Genomic DNA, 15,426 nt, shown 5'->3' with positions numbered 1-15,426 from the left:
CACTGCTTCCCTTGGGCTCCCTGCACCCCTCGCCGGGGATAGCACCCCACCTCAGCTCCTGGCTACCCACTTCCAGGAGCCTTCTGCCCACATGTAATCTTAGTGAAGCAGTGATGGACCAGGGAAGAAAACAGTATCTGTTAAGTAGCTCTAATGCAGAGTTCCTGACTGTCCTGCAGTGTCTGTGTGTAAATCTTTGACTCTTCATGGACTTCCACTCTTTCCATGCAAAATTGAGGGTACAGTGATGCTCTGGATAGCCCCCACCATGGGGGAGGGAAGGGGTGCTTGTGATTTATAGACTGAAAGCACAGAAATCCCAAGGCTGATGATTTGTGGAACCAGGCCAGGTAGGAAGAAAGAAGTAAAAGAAGGAATGAAAACAGAAAGGTGAGGTGTCCTTTTCTTTCAGATAGTAACACATGTATTGAGGAATCTGAAAGGTGGCCAGGAGCTGGGGCCCAGGGCCCAGCAGACACCGTGGACCCCTGAGCCTCACCAGAACACACAAATCTCAGTTCCATGTCAGTAATAGACACCTGCTCTGGATACGTAGTTTCCTTCCCTGCAAACAGTGCCTTCGCTAAATCTACTATCCTTGGACTTAATGGAATGCTTTACCCATTGGCATGGTGTCCCACACCGTGTTGCCCCTGGTCAAGGAATGTGTTTCATAGCAGATGAAGGGCAGTAATGAACCCATGACGGTAGAATTCATGGTCATTCCATGCTTGCCACCATCCGAAGCACCTGGCTTGCTAGAACAACAGAATGGCCTTTTGAAGACTCAGTTACAGAGCTGGCTGGGTGGCAATCACTTGCAGGCAAAATTCGCCCTGGGGCAACGTTCTTTAGGAGGCTGGGTATGCTCTGAATCAATGTGTTCGTATGTGATGTTCTTTCTCCCATAGTCAGGATTCACAGGTCCAGGAAGCTAGGGCTAGAAGTGGAGGGACACCTGTATTACCCTAGTGATGTCACTAGCAAATCTTTGCTCCTTGTTTCTGTGACCTCATGCCCTGCAGATCTAGACACCCTCATTCAAAGGGAAGAATGCTACCACCAGGAGACATACTGTGGTTCCATTAAAGTGGAACTTAAGACGGCTACTCAGCTACCTTGGGCTTCTCATGCCTTTGAATAAACACATAAAGATGAGAGGTAAGGTGTTTAATGATCCTGACTATGCAGAAAGATGAGACTGTTAATCCACCGTGGAGGAAATGGAAGGCATGTCTGCAGTACGAGATATTCCTTAGAACCACTAAGCCCTGGGATGAAAGTCCATGAAAAACGACAACTGCCCAGTTCAGGCAGGTCTACTGGTAGTCCAGAAAACTCAGGAATGAAGGGTTGGGTCCCTCCACCAGAAAAAGAATCATGACCAGCTGAGGTGCTTGTTCACAGCAAATGTAATATAACATGAGCAGCCAAAGTAGCAGTTAAAAAACCAGCTATGACTATGTGACCGTTATAGAAATAAGGACTCTTAATTCTTTTTTTCATAAGATTTTGTTCGTTTCTTTGTTCAGAGTGCAAGTGGGGGGTGGGACAGAGGCAGAGGGAGAGAGAGAATCTCCAACGGATTCCATGCTGAGCACAGAGCCCCATGTGGGGCTCAATCCCATGACCCTGACATCATGACCTGGGCCAAAACCAAGAGTTGGATGCATGACCAACTCAGCCACCGGGCATTCCAGGACTCTAATTCTTATGAGTATTTTTGTGTTGGTCCATCTGTTTTCTTCCTTCTCTTGGTCTCTTATCAGAGAACATATGACATATAGAGTTTGCACCATAGTATTGAAGTTACAGGTTATCAGGGAGAAGAAGGAACATCTCCAAGGACTTTGTATCCTCTGCTAGGGAATGTATTAGTGCATTCTAAGTTGTATGTAAGATAGTTGTGTCATGATAGACAGAAGTATAACCTTGTTACTGTGTTTTTTGGAGATTAAGCGTGACTTAAAGAGACGTGTACAGGTCCTAAATTGAGAAGGGTTAATTGTGATGGTTAATTATATGTGACAAATTGTCTAGGCCAGAGGACCCAGAGAGTTGATCAAATACATGTCTGGGTGTAACGGCAAAGGTATTTTTTTATATGTGATTTTCACTTAAGTTTTGAAAAAAGCAGATTATGCTCCATAATGTGGGTGGGCCTTATCTAATCAGTTGAAGGCCTTAAGAGAAAAGATTGAGGTCCTGCAAGTGTGAAGGAGTTCTGCCTCCAGGCAGGATTCAGACTCAAATTGCCACATCGGCTTGGTCTGCCACCAATCTGCAGAATTCACACATGCCAGCTTTCAGAGCAAATTTCTTTTAAATAAATCTCTTTCTTTGTCTCTGTCTCTCTTTTTTTCTCTCTCAGTAAACACACACATTCTAGAACCCTACTACAGAAAGTACTTCACATTTGTAATTAAGAAAATGATGAATAAAGAATGGAAGATGGGTATCATATTTACTCAGAAATTATTGGCATGTGCCTTGGTTATTAATTATAAAAATTCTAACAGAAGTCTCTAGTAAATTCTCAAGCCCCTTCAAAGAAAGTATAGAAAAGGACTAGGCTATATATCAAAACCCAGGGGGAAAAAAGTGAAAATCCAGTACCTGCATGAAGTAGTAGGCAAAGTGATCATAAGAATAAAATTAATCAAATAAGAAACATACACAACTGCAACTAAGAAGGGATGTATAACCAGACATCAACAAAACATGAGCATAGGATTTGCTTCTGGAGGTAGTGGAGCCAGTTTCTCCAAATTCTGAGCAAGCCAGTCTGGGTTTGATCCTCCAGTTGAGAGCTACCCGCCGAAGAGCTCAGCCATGGTTTTCTTTCTTTCGGGGAGTTGCTGATAGATCATCTGTCACACACTCAGCATAAGCCTGAGCATAAAGAAGAGCAGCGTCAGCCACAATTATGATTCTTAAGAATGACTCTCACCCCCAAGCTAGCGCAATATCCTCTCACGGAGAAGAGCCTGATTAGGAAGCTCAGAAGCCAGGTGACTCACGTTGGAATTCACACCGGCTCCAGGGCGCATGGCTCTGGGGTCAGCTGTTCCTGGAACGGATTGGGAGATCTGACTAGCTCCCTGATCAGCATAAGAAGTGGGTCAGATTGAGCAGGGTGGAGATGCATAACAAAGAAATAAACATGGACACTTGTGGCTGGCTGATACTCAACCTGGATGGCTTAGTGGGTTAAGGGCCTGACTCCTGATTTCAGCTCAGGTCAGGATCTCAGGGTTAGCTGGGCTAACCAGCACTTAGCAGGGAGTTGGTTGCAGGTATTCTCTCTCTCTCTCTCTCTCTCTCTCTGCTCCTCCCCCCTCTTGTGCTTTCTATCACTCTCTCTCAAATAAATATATAATTTTTTTAAAAAGAATGATGAGAATCTGCAGAGTTAAAGTGAAAGACCAGTGAGTCATCATGACATCTCAGATTTCAAAATGATAATGAAGAATGTGGAGAACAACTCATTCTCCAAAACGTGCCAAACTCGGGGGGGGGGGGGGATCTGTCGCCTTTAAAAAATGTTCCCTTGGAAAGTATTTCCAAGGACATCTTCTCTTACCCACTCATATTTCTTCTGAATATTTATGGCACAGGTATGGAGTGAATGCTGTTACATAGAGCATGAACATGGTAACAGGCAGGAGGAATGAACCTGGCATCAGAGAATGTGTTGGTAAGGCAATGTCTGGTGCTTCAGGATTTCTGGGCAACAGGATTGGATGTCAATTTGGCTGTGACCGTGATGGTGTCTGTGGGGTGCTGTCTACTAATGGACACAATTCAGGGGCCAGGCTGTGGACTATGGCTTATCTTCCTGGGTCTGTTTAGAGAGAGGGCGAGAGCTCAGAATTGTTAAGTAAATTGTACATTTTTACTAAAGCAATAATTTTTGAAGAGTTTAAATACTATTTTCCATTTCGGATGTTATGTACCACCTGAAGGGACAGTCAGCACTTAGCATTGTGGGAAACCTCGGGGTGACCCATGGGTTTATGCTGTTGAATAAAGCTGCAAGAACCTCTAGAAGCTACAGTGAAGCACACATTTGCTCAAAATAATTTTTTAAGTGAAACTGTATTAGGAACCAGTTTCAGTCCCTTTCTGGCTCACATTGCCCATTTTTAAAAAGGGGTAGAGGCAATGTAGCCACAGCACGGATTTATCCATTTCCACACCAGCCCTGGGAAAACTCACACTCTGCGTTCTGTGTTCTCCAGAGAAGGACGAGCCCCACTATGATCCACAAAGCGTGACCACACAGCATTCCCATACTTCCATGTAACAAATGGCGCAGGTGGAAATACATGTGGCCAGCCATTCGGGCAAGTGACTGTAGCTGGAGTCACTGGGACCAGGGAGTTAGTCAAGTCTGCCCATGGAAGTGCATTTTAAAGGAAACTTGCTGTAATGGGATGTAAACATCGGCAGAGAGAGGAGCCCTGGCGACTTCCTACTCCTGCCCCCTACAAATACCAGTGACTGTCTCGCTGTCAAGAAGAGCCATGCATCATTTGTTTTCTCGTAAATGGCAGAATCAGAATCTACAGCTGCCTTGGTGTAATAGAACAGGTCTTACCAGCTTGACATTCAGCATGATCCAATGTCCTAGTAAAGCCTACTTCAGGTTCACTTGAACTTACTTGGACTTCTGAGGATCCAAGAAGCTAATTAGTACCATTTCATAAAAATTCCCTAATGGGGGTCAGGGCTCGGATGGTTAAGTATCTGCCTCTGTCTGATCTTCAGATCCTGGGACCCAGCCCTTGTTGGGATCCCAGCTCAGTGGGAAGTCTGTTTCTCCCTCCCCTTCTACCTGTCCCCCCTTATTTGTACTCTCTCTCTCTCTCTCTCTGTCTCTCTCTCAACTGAATAAATAAAATCTTAAAAAAAAAAAATCTCCCAACATCATATCTAGGGAGGGACTGTCACTTCTTTGTCAATTAAAGATGACAATAACTCAAATTGTTGAAACTTTTGTGCATATCCCACTTTGATTCTGGGATAATTTGGTAGGTTGTCTTCATCATGTTGATGGTTTCCTTTTCTGTGCACCATAATTTTCAGTGCTCTGAGAACATGCACGTAAGCCCATTTTTAAAATTCAGTAGCTCCTCCTGGAATATTCTGGAGTAGATGACCACCACTCACACCTCACCAGCCCATATGAGAGCACCTGTGATCCTGCTCCTTCCCCAGCATCATTTTTTAGCTTAGCCAATCTGATGATTGAAATGCATTTTCATATCCTCCAGTGTGTTCAGTTTGCTCTGTCGCTGGAAGACTCAGGTAGTCGGCAAAGTGGTTGCAACTTAACTAATCCTAGCAAGCTAAAAGGCTAGAGATCATATGCAGCAGACGTATCCTCTGTGTAGTGAAAGGGACCACAAAAATCCTTCAGGTCTCACTGAACCGGCTTTATTTACAAAAATATTTATATTGGACTTAAACTCCTTTTCTAGATACTAACATAAATATTAAGAAGGTTTCACTGTAAGCTTGGGAGAAATACAGAACCATTTGGAAGTTCTTATCCATTTCAGGGAATGTTCTATAATCTGGGGCTTGTGTCTGTCCTGTCCAGAGTTTGGGCAGGCCCTCAGCTGACCTTCCTGGATTTGAATAAATGACACAGAGGCACAAATGTGCTCAGTGCTACAATCTGGGCTATTGGTGAGCACTCCCAGGTAAAACATTTCTCAAACCTTGGCATTCATCACAGAAAAGGCAGGGTGGTACACCCTGTGTTCTATCATTGGAGATTTTATAATGTATCAGATGAAGTACAAGGAAGAGGAAAACAGGAGTGGAATCCATCTCTGTGAGCATCAGTGTCATTACAGGCATGTAATAGTGCACTTCAGATGTCTGCCCAGCATAAATACGTGGAAACATTGTGCTTTTCTTACAGAAAGATACATATTACACATAAGTATGTAGATCAGTGTTTATAACTAAACAAGCAAAATGCACCAAACCTGAAAGCCCCATCTAAATTTCTTCAAAAGCTGTTATATATCTCAAATGTTTACTTTTCCCCATGTTTTATTTATGAAAAGCTCCTTTTTCTCTGTCACTTGGCAAGCTCAGGGCTTGATAGCCTGCAGGTCTCTGGCCTAAATTCAAATACATTTTCACCACCTCTTCTTTGCTTTAATAAAATCCATCCGCAAGTGTGAGGCCTGGTCTGATCTGTTTTCTGTGGAGTCACGGTCACCTTGCTCCACCAGTCTGGGTGGTGGGTCAGCCAGACTCAGGTCCTGCTGCCTGGCACTCAGAATGCAGCCCGCTAACAACCACAGCCCAATACCTTCATTTACTGCTGAAAACCTCCAGCCAGGAGGAAACAAGTGCCATCTGCTAAGAATCACAGGTCTGCATTTTGTTCTTTTAGGTTTGGGAACCATCAGAAAGTGATCTTAGTTGGACTCAGCTTGTCATAAACAGGGAAGTGGGGAGGTTTCAAAACTGAAAGTCACACTGGAATTTTTACAGTCTTGGCAACAAAGACCCCTGCGGGGCACAAAGCATCTTACAATCGGTTTTTCTCCTCCCTTCCTGTTGGCTGTTTTATTTTTGCTATGTCTAATTTTATTTCCAAAGTGGTTCTTTACATTTTCGTGTATCTTAGTATTTAAAAGCTACAAGCTGACACTTATGAATTATATGGAAGATGTAAGGAATAAGGAAAAGAAACCCGTTCACATCCCAACCTTTCTAAGAAATGCAGTATCATCCACATCTTTGGAGTCATGTGTACATCCCTCTCCCTGTCCATCAGTCCTATTTGCTATTCTCTGTGTTTTCTTTATATTTTTACCAAAGTAAATGCATTGCTAAATCGTATTTGATTTTGTATAGTTTTGAAACTGGAACAAACACAACCATCCTGCACAATTTTTCTGCAAGTCGCTTTTATTTCTTCCTCGGTAGCATGTCTACGTAGTTTACACTTACAGTGTTTTGCTGTAGTTCACTGTAACTTGAGCATGATACTGCAGAGCACATAACTTCTACTCGATGGGACTGGGCTGGTCTCCATTTTTTATTTCTACAAAATGGCAGGTTTTCTCTAGCTCTAGCAGCAGAGTTACTCTTTGAAAAGGCCTGCTCTCTTCAGCCTAGACCAGGTCATGGTGAAGCATTTTCCAATGCAATGGCTCTAACTCACAGCCCCACCACAGTCAGAGCCCATGGGCACAGGCATGACATTATCACACAGGCAGCTTTCCGTGATGTCAGCAAAACACTCCATACCCAAGACATTCGCACAACTGAAGCTACTTTCTAGACACTGATGTGAATGTTGAGAAACTTGGGCTCTCGGGTAGTAGTTCGCTGCAAGCCTGGGAGAAATGCGGACTCATTTGGAAGTTCTTACCTACTTAAAGAAGTGTTTTCAGAAAGAAAGGAGAAATGGGGAGGAAGACAGAATATTTGTAGAAATAATGGCTGAAATCTTATCAAATTTGATGGAAATCCTTAATTATAGAGTCAGTATTTACCTGCAGTAAAATAAAAACAAGCAAATCTGCTCTTACATACATCACAGTCACACCATTGGAAAAACAAGGGAGAAATTTTGAAATTGCAAGACAAAAACGTCCCTTCATATACAGAGGACCACATTAGATTAACCACTGACTTCCAGTCATAACCAGTGGGGGAAAGGCCCTGAAATGACACTAGTAAAAAAGCTGAAAGAGAAAAACTTGTCCAGGTGCCTGGGTGGCTCATTCTGTGGGGCATCTGACTCTTCATTTCAGCTCAGGTCATGATCTCAGGGTCCTGGGATCAAGCCCCATGTCAGGCGCCCTGCTCAGTGGGGGGGTCTCTTTCCCTATCCCTCTACTCCTCCCCCTGCTCATGCACACACACTCTCTCTCTCTCTCTCTCTCTCAAATAAGTAAATCTTTTTTTAAAAATTGTCAACCCAGAATTCCATACCTAGCAAATCTGTCTTTCAAAAATGAAGACAAAATAAACATATTCCCAGATACACAAATTTAACAAGAATTACTAAAGGAAAGCTTTGAACCGAAAAAAAGCAAAATCAAAACAAAATGAAAACCTGATTCCAAGATTTGAAAATGCTGGATTTGTTAAGGAATTTGCATGAGCATGTGCATGTGCGCCTATACAGAATGTCGTGAAAGTGTTTCTGCAGTTTACTCTGCTCATCTCAGGAGGAAAAATACTACAAAGGGCTGAGAAACATACGTGGGCGGATTAACTATTTCACTTTGTTTTGTACTTCCTTAGCTTGGTAAATTTTGAATAATCATTAATTTTCTAAGTCTCTCTAGCTGAAGTTAGTGAAGATTAATTGAAATAAAACATCTTAAGATGTTTTCAAAATGCATATGGCTAAAGAAGCACAAAAGAAATTTGAGCTTCCTTTGTACTAGGGTGATGCAAGGCAAGAACATAATATCTGGGGAGACTGGAGCTGCAGACAGAGGACAAAAGTTCCTGGGAATTAACCAAAATTCCAAGGGCAACTCCAGATTTTTAAAACCTATGAAGCTCATGGAGCACAACTGGAGATCTTAAGGGGAACAGGTATTCTCTGAGCGCCACGCAGGATGAAAGGCCAATTGACAAGGCTCTGTCTATAGCATGGTGAGCAGGTAGGAATGTCAGGCCTGGGAGGGCTTCTTGTGTCCTTACCTGCCCTCAAGGGCCCTTTTTGACTTTATCACAGCTCTGTGATGTGGGTGTGGGGTTTGTGTCTGCACCTCTACACCCAGGGCTCAGTTGCCTGAGGGCAGCAATGCAATGCTACACTGATGCTTTACAGAAGAAAGAGATGGAGAATTATCTCTTTCCTCAGAAATTATTTACGGATGGTTGGCTGAGCTCCAGTCCCACTTCCTGGGCAAATTAAAGCCATTCTTGCCTTCATATGTGGACTGGGGCACTTCTTCCTATTACTTTCCTATTTGCACCTGATATGTCCTCACCACCATGCAAGAAATACAGGAGGAACAGGAAGGTAAAGAACCCTTGGTCCAGACCCAGCAGAGTGTGATTCTATCTTCCTTTCTATTATTATTTCCACTTTTCTTAGTCAATGGAGAGACTTCTGAGGTGGGAAAGAATAGAATGTGTATTCTCAGGAGAGAGTAGACCACCATCTATCCAGGACAAGCCAGACTGGGGAGGGGTTATAAGGACATGAGGATTTCTCCCTGATGATCTTAGGCCGGAGTCCAGGTGTGGTGGAGGGGTCCAGGACAGCATCCCAAACACAGTGACCGGTGGCCGAGGACTGGAGGTTAAGAGCTGCCCCTCTAGTGGAGGTCAGGCCCCAAGCACTGGGTCTCCTTCTATGGGGGCGGGGGTCCCAGCCTCCCCGTGTTCTCTTATCTCAGTACCAAGGGAAGCTATGGAGAAGGAGCAAGAAAAGGAAGAAAAACCAGACTCTGGAAGGTGAGCATCTGCCACTCACCCCTTTGTGCCCAGTTACACTGAACCCCCGCTCCTAGGGCTCAGCCCCACTCTCTCTAGGACATGAGGACCTGAGCTCCTCCCTCAGGAAACAGCACTGCATGGGAGGTTGGGGTCCTCCAGGAGGAAGAGGGCAACCTGGAGGTTTCCCAGATTCTGGGCCACAGCAAAGCCCAGAGGGGCTGGAAATGGGTGTCGCCCAACAGGGGTCCCAAGGCCTGGACTTGGGGCGGGACCTCCTGCTCCCATTGTGGACAAGCTGTTCAACTCTGCTCACCTTCCTCTGTGAGGCCACGTGGTCCTTCCTCGCCCAGCAATGTCATGAACGAGGAGGCACTTTGGAAAAGACAAAGTGGCTCCCACCATGAATCCTGTAATCACCGTGTGGGCATGTGGCCTTGGACAGTGCTGTTTGGGGCTACTGAGTCCAATCCCCTAAAGTCTCCCCTAAAGGGACATTGTACCCAGCCTCCTGTAAGACACCTGGGCCCTGCCTTCTGCTGTGACCTGGTCTCCTGTTTCCAGTTTTCAGAGAGTTCCTGCAAGATTTGGAAGAGGTTCATGACCTGTTCTCCCTTCTGCAAAGGTAAAGAATCTGTCCCCTTCTCCCCTGGGTGGACCTCCCCGAGTCTATGGTGTGACCCCTGGGCTGCAAGGGAATGGCCTCTGGGGCTGTTCATGGGGGCTGTGGCGACAGACTGTAACCAAAGCCCTGGGCTGAGGGACAGCAGGAGCATTGTGGGACTTAGGTGTGAGGGGGTGTAAGACTGTGGGGACCGCTTCTGGCCCCAGCTGCTGCAGTAGCAGCTCACAATTCCTGTCTCTTGCAGCCACCTGGCAAGGCTCTCTGACCCAGGGGCTTTCACCAGCTCTTACGGCAAGCAGCCCCTGGACAGGTGCGCTGAGGACTGTCAGTTGGAGCCTGTCAGCCATGCAGGGAGCCTGTGGAAGATGCTTCTCCCGCCATGGCCTCATCATCTGCCCATGCTCCACCGACGGGGCCCTCTTGGCCTCCTGCTTCCACCCTGCCAGCAGGACCAATGACCTCAATTTCTGTTGGTTTACACTCCTCCCTGAGTACTTCCTGGCTAGCAGAGCCTTTCCTCCGCCTGGATGGCTTTCACACCAGCCACTTGCTCTTCCCCCTTCCCCGCCATGTCTCCGTTCTTCGGAGGCTTCTCCTTGGCCCCAGAGCAGCTGGACTCTCCTTTGACTCTCCCTCAGTGTGACTCAAGGGCAGCCCCTCCGTGCCATATCCCACAGAGCTCACTCCACACACACCTTGGTCAGCTGACAGGACAGCTTCTCCTGTTCCAGCCATCTTGGGTGTGGGCCACTCGCACTGCCCCATTTTGTCCCTGTCCTGGTGGCAGGCGGCTGCGAAAGCCTGGAGCCTGTGCACCTCAACACACTTGGAGTCCCATCAAGCGCCTCTGTCCCATGGCCCACCAGAGGCCTTGTTCTGGGGAGACCCCACACAGACACACACAGGTTTTGAATGTTGGCAGTTGACATGTAAGACTGTGTCTTCTGGGCTAGGGAGACAAAGGGAGAGACTAGATTCCCACCCACCCCCATCAGCCCAGACTTCCAGAAGTATTTGGAGATACTTATGCCAAGAGAACACAACTGAAGTTTTGGAAGGAGAAGGAAAAGAAGGAAAGGTCAAACTACCAGCTGACCTCTTTTGGGAGAATGTTGGAAGTCCCCAGGTGACAGGCAGGGCATCATGGTTTGCCATCCTTCTGGAGCATGAGGGACAAAGCAAAATAGCTGCTTGGTCCTGAGAAACCCCCACATCCCAAGATTCCAGGGGACAATTTGGAGCAGAAATGCAGCCAGCTCTTCTGGGGTGTCCCCTTTCTGCACAGCGAGTCCCTGGTGGCCACTGTCAGGGTGACTGATACTCAATTGGAGTTCCTGTCCATCATATTCTATGAGCTCTCTCATGCCTTGCTGCTCCAGATTCAGGCCATTGTGGCTCCCCACCTCTCACTGACCCAGGACATACATGACACTTCGGCCCCGCCCCAATCCTTGACTCTGAGCTTGTCCCTGTCCTAGTCCCTGTGTCTGGCTAGGCCCCAGCCCCTGCCCGCACCCCCCTCCCCCATCAGCCCCAGCCACTCCCTCTGGACCAGGCCCAGCTCTGGCCTCTAGCTCAGTCCCATCCCAGGCTCGCCTTGCACCCTTTGTCCCTGTGGGACCGCCTTCTCTGCCACTGGAGATGGGAACTTGTGAGGTGTCTTGCCCTGTAGCCCAGAAGATACAGTCTTTACATGTCAACTGCCATTCAAAACCTGGAATGTCACTTTCTAAAGAAGCAACTAGAAAGCAGCAAGGTGCCCGCTGTGGTAAAAAATCTCAGGAAGTCTTTTTAGCCCAGGTCCTCCAGACCTTCCCCAGGGTGGCCATGCCCCTAAAGGCCAAGGGTCCATCTCTGTGCCTCTTGGGGACTTGATGGATTCTGCACTCTGGGGGCAACTGGAGTGGCACCTTTGAAAGAGGTTCATGAAGCAAGAAAGGGGCCCGCCTCACGGGATCCAGCTATCCCTGAAGACACAGCCTCATCACAAGTTCCAGAAGGTGCCTCAGGCACACGGCTGGCACAGTCCCACGTCCGAATCTGAGTCTACGGATGGAAGCTGCCAGGCCACACAGAAGACTGGGTCCAAGTAGCCAGGAAGGATCATGCCAGGAAAAAGCCTGGGCAAGGATTCAAGATCCCGTGCAGGGAGGATCTGGAAAGATCTACCCGGGTGCAATGATCTCTCCAGGGAAGGCTCCAGGAATAAATCCTGAGAAGTCAGACACAGACCTGAAGCCCTCCACAAGCAGCGCAGATGAGAATCGCCTAGAGAGGGATCTGAGAGCTCATTTCAGGAAGTTGGGGCAGTTCAGAGAGGGTCGGATCCCTTTGGATGTTCATCCTTCCCAGCTCACTGCCCACCACTTCTTTTACCTTCCCGGAAACCTGGAAAGCCAGCACTTTCCAAGGTTTGGGAACCCTGCATGACCACCTCCCAGAATTTTTCCATCCTCAGCCCATACATTCAGTGGATGCTAGAAGCACATATCATAAGGCTTGGGGTGAAGCACCGGTGGGGCCTCCCCCTCAAGGTTCTCAAGCCTATAAACCTCTTCAAGTTGAAGAAGGGCTTCTTCCTCTCCCGGTCCTCCCCTCCCTGCTCAGCCACCTGTGTATCCAACGCCAACTTTGGGCCTAAGTTCAGGGGAAATCCTCCTCAGTCCTATCAAGGAGGGGTGATGAAGAATCTTATCCCACTTGGTGGTCCCCAGCCTACGTGTGAGGAAGTCCAGCAGGCTCTGGCAGGGAACTCACTGGTAGCCCTCCAACTGGACAGGGGGGCAGGCCACCTTCTTGAACTTTCACATACAGCTTTGTGGGCAGCATCTGGCACAGTGAGACTGCCTCGAGGACTCTTATGAACAGCACCTTGGCGTCAAGTCCAAGTCCAGGAACAGCTACGAAGGAGCAGGGAGGGTTAATAGGGGTCGGGTCTCATGGGACGTGACAGTGCTAGAGCTCAACTTAACATCCCAGGATTTGAGTGCCAAAGAGCCTGGGAGGCTGGGAAGATTGAAGCGACCCCTGCCTGGGGAGTCACCTTATAACCCTGTGTGCTGACCAACAACCAAGGCCTCCATGGTGAGCTGAGATCAGGGTCTTCAAGAGTTGTTTGCCTGAGACCCAGAAGAGCTACTGCTTGAGGCACGGCATAGGGAATTGGAGCCCTGGAAGTTGATGGGGTCAGAGAATTGGCCTTGTGATGCGACCCTCACCATGTGCTCCTTCAAGACTGAAACTGGAGTCCTTCTTCAGGACTCTGCCACTGAGAGTCTCCTTCAAGACTATCAGTCCAATGTGTTCCTTGCTGCCAACGTCTTGGCTTCTCAGGAATCTGTCTGGCTTCCAGAGTGGGTCCAGTGAAAACACATCTACTTCCCAGGTGCTGCATGGCCAAAGATCCTATGGCCAGAGCCCCCACAGGCAGCCAGGACCCCTGGGACTGCGGCACCAATGTAAGAGCCTGTGTAGGTCATGCATTCCCCCCCTCTCCTGGCGAGGAGAGAGCTAGCTCCAGGAGGTCCCCCTTGAGAGAGCCTGCAAAAGAGTTGTCATAACTGATGGTCCTCCAGATCAGTGAGGTGAGACAATGCATCCAGAGCAAGGAGTCATCAGAGGCCTCAGGAAGCAAAATCTGTGAGATCTTGCTGAAGAAGGAGTAAGGCTCCTCCAGAAAACTACTTCAGGAGAAGGATGAAACACTTGCTACAGTGGTTCTTTCTCAGTAGAGAAAAAGACTGGAAGACTCCCTTCAAAAGGGCAAGGCTTCATCATCCCAGGGCCAGGGACAAGTCCTGTGCAGCTCAGCAATAGACATCGCTTCTGCGGAGTCTCATGTGGTTGTAACCATTGTGGGGCCCATCCTAGAGGAGAAAATGGTGCCTCACCAGGGGCTCAGGGCCCTGGTATTCAGCTGGTGCAAAAACGATCTCTAGGCTTTGGCAGACCTCAATGTCTGCTACTACCAATAGAAGAGAAGAGTGATGAGGGAGACAGCCAGGACATAGGGCATCCCCAGGAACCGCAGCTATGCCAATAAGACCGAGTTAATCAGGTGGCCCTTCCCCTCCAGTGTGCTGGAGTGCCCAGGCAGTCCCTGCCAGTACAGGTCCCTGCTGCTGAGCCCTTCAGGCTATACCCAGCACTCCCACTGCCCCAGGCACTGCCTCCTTCAAAGACACATCTCATCTGGCCAGCCACTTTGTGCTTCTCACACCTTTCTTGGGAGGACAACTTTTCTCCAAGGAAAAATGCAAACGATGCAAAGAAAAACTCTTTTTTCTCACAGCACATTGTCTATGGGCTAATGCTTTCTCCATGACACAATTATTTTGCTTCCGTAAAATATGTGTGTGTGTGTGTGTGTGTGTGTGTGTGTTGTTGTTGTTGTTGTTGTTGTTTTTCCTCATGAGTGTTGCTGGTCTCTATGTGTGCCCTGCTGTAGTGGGAGGGAAGGATTCAGGTCTGCTCTCCCTGAGGACCTGCTTTGGCTTCCAGAATAAAGGGGGCCTTGGAGGATGGGTGACCTAGGGGTCCACATCCGCCCCCTTCCTCGCTTTCCTTTTCTTTCCACAACAAGGTGAACAAGACCCAGACCAGGACCTTGCCCTGCCCATCCCCTCCTGCTTTCCCTCCACCTGGAATTTGTGTGGCTGTAACAGGGAGGATCTGCCAAGGCAGAAATCTTGCTCAGTCTCCAGGAAGACGGAGACCTAGGTCAGAGTGGGGTCCGCAGCTGGGAGGCAGAAGGCTGGCCTTGCAGGAGAGGTGAGAAATCCTGCCCCCTGCTCCTGAAGGGAGTACAAGACAGCTACCCCCAGGAGCCTTCTCTCCCCAGGGAATCCCGTCTTAGCTCAATGCAGCCCATCTTCTCACACTCGGAGCAGCAAGGGACCACCTCACACTTGGCTTTGAGGGTGTGTGTGGTGTGCCACAGAGACCCCCAGGGACCATCCTGCCCAGGCCCAGGACAGTAAAAGGGCCTGCTCACCAGCAGGTCCCTTCCCCTTCTGGGGGATGCAGGGTGTGTGGCTGTAGGCGTGGGGACCCTGCGCTTAGGATAGGAGTCCAGGAAGGAGGCCAAGTGACAGGATGTGTCCATGCCTGGTGTGATGACTGAGGACCCTTGGTGTCCCACTGCCACCCAAGGGCCCAGAGGGGAGAAGTTAGAGGCCCTAGGCCTGTCCCCACAGGGTCTTGGCCCCACTCCGGGTGCCAAGCCCAGGGGTGGGGAGGTGGTGGGAGTGGGGTGGGGGTTGTACAGAAGCCACCTGAGCTCTCACATGGATGGCCAGGTGCCCAGAGGCAGCAAGGCCTTCAGGCAGAGAAGTTAACTTCTACACAATTTGATAAATTTGTAGGACTGA

At 48.3% G+C, this 15,426-nt stretch overlaps 1 pseudogene; it reads left to right on the top strand.

Annotated features, from left to right (window-relative positions):
- Nucleotides 1-14,347, top strand: part of LOC101688710 — a 45,013-nt pseudogene extending 30,666 nt beyond the window's left edge.
- Nucleotides 14,348-15,426: the final 1,079 nt, after the last annotated feature.

Source organism: Mustela putorius, unplaced genomic scaffold (genome assembly GCF_011764305.1).
Source record: "Mustela putorius furo isolate JIRA1106 unplaced genomic scaffold, ASM1176430v1.1 tig00003988_pilon_pilon_pilon, whole genome shotgun sequence".
Taxonomy (NCBI): Eukaryota; Metazoa; Chordata; class Mammalia; order Carnivora; family Mustelidae; genus Mustela; species Mustela putorius.
This window is presented reverse-complemented; position numbering and strand designations above follow the sequence as displayed.